Below are 1487 nucleotides of genomic sequence, written 5' to 3' on the forward strand. Positions count from 1 at the left end.
TGTATTTTTAGTAGAGACGGGGTTTCACCGTGTTAGCCAGGATGGTCTCAATCTCCTGACCTCGTGATCCGCCTGACCTCGTGATCCACCCACCTCGGCCTCCCAAAGTGCTGGGATTACAGGTATGAGCCACCGTGCTCGGCTAGTGCAATCTTTTCTATAATTCCCAGAATAAAGCCACTAGAACTGAAGGAAGAAGTAAGCACAGTCCTCGCCCTATGTGAACGCATCTGGGCATTGGGTCTATTTGCGCACACCTCAGATGCTGGCATAGGACCCTCTACTGAACCGGGCAGGTGCTCAACATGCAGGACCCGTCAGGAAGAGAACAGAGCAGGAACACTCGGGAGGTGAGGTTTATGCCACAGGACACCAACTCTTAGGGTTGGCAGTTGTTTTTTTCTTCCTTATCTTCTTATTTTTTAAATGAAATTCTATTTCTAGAAAGACTTTGAAATGCTTTACAGAATTAAAGCATAAAACACACAGCCACAAAACAGAACAAAACATGTTCTTTGCAGCAACATGGATGCAGCTGGAGGTCATTATCCTAAGAGATTAACACAGAAATAGAAAACCAAATGCCGCATGTTTTCGCTTGTAAGTGGGAGCTAAATGTTGGGTACATACGAACACAAAGATGGTGACAATAGAAACTGGGATTTTGAAAGGAGGACGTGGGGAATGGGGCAAGGGTTGAAAAACTGTCAGTTACTGTGTTCTGTGTTCACTACTTGAGTGACGGCATCATTAGAAACCCAAACCTCAGCACCATGCACTTTAGCCATGTAACAAATCTGCCCATGTACCCCTAGAATCTAAAATTTAAAAATAATAAGAAGAAATAAGAAATAGGGCTGGGCGCGGTGGCTCACACCTGTAATCCCAGCACTTTGGGAGGCCGAGGTAGGCAGATCAAGAGTTCAAGACTAGCCTGGCCAATATAGTGAAACCCTGTCTCTACTAAAAATACAAAAAATTAGCCGGGCATGGTGGCGAGTGCCTGTAATCCCAGCTACTCAGGAGGCTGAGGCAGGAGAATCGCTTGAACCTGGGAGACGGAGGTTGCAGTGAGAGGAGATTATGCCACTGCACTCAAGCCTGGGCTACAGTGCAAGACTCCATCTCAAAAAAAAAAAAAAAAGAAAAGAAAAGAAAGAAAGAAGAAATAGGCCGGGCGTGGTGACTCATGCCTATAATCTCAGCACCTTGGGAAGCCAAGGTGGGCGGATCACCTGAGGTCAGGAGTTCGAGACCAGCCTGGCCAAAATGATGAAGCCCTGTCTCTACTAAAAATATAAAAAAATTGGCCGGGCATGGTGGTGGACGTCTGTAATCCCAGTTACTCGGGAGCCTGAGGCAGAATTGGTTGAACCCAGGAGGCAGAGGTTGCAGTGAGTTGAGATTGAGCCATTGCACTCCAGCCTGGGCAACAAGAGTGAAAGTCTATCTCAAAAAAAAAAAAAAAGAAAAGAAATAAGAAATAA

The sequence above is a fragment of the Mandrillus leucophaeus genome, unplaced genomic scaffold (genome assembly GCF_000951045.1).
Source record: "Mandrillus leucophaeus isolate KB7577 unplaced genomic scaffold, Mleu.le_1.0 Scaffold51, whole genome shotgun sequence".
In the NCBI taxonomy this organism is placed as follows: domain Eukaryota; kingdom Metazoa; phylum Chordata; class Mammalia; order Primates; family Cercopithecidae; genus Mandrillus; species Mandrillus leucophaeus.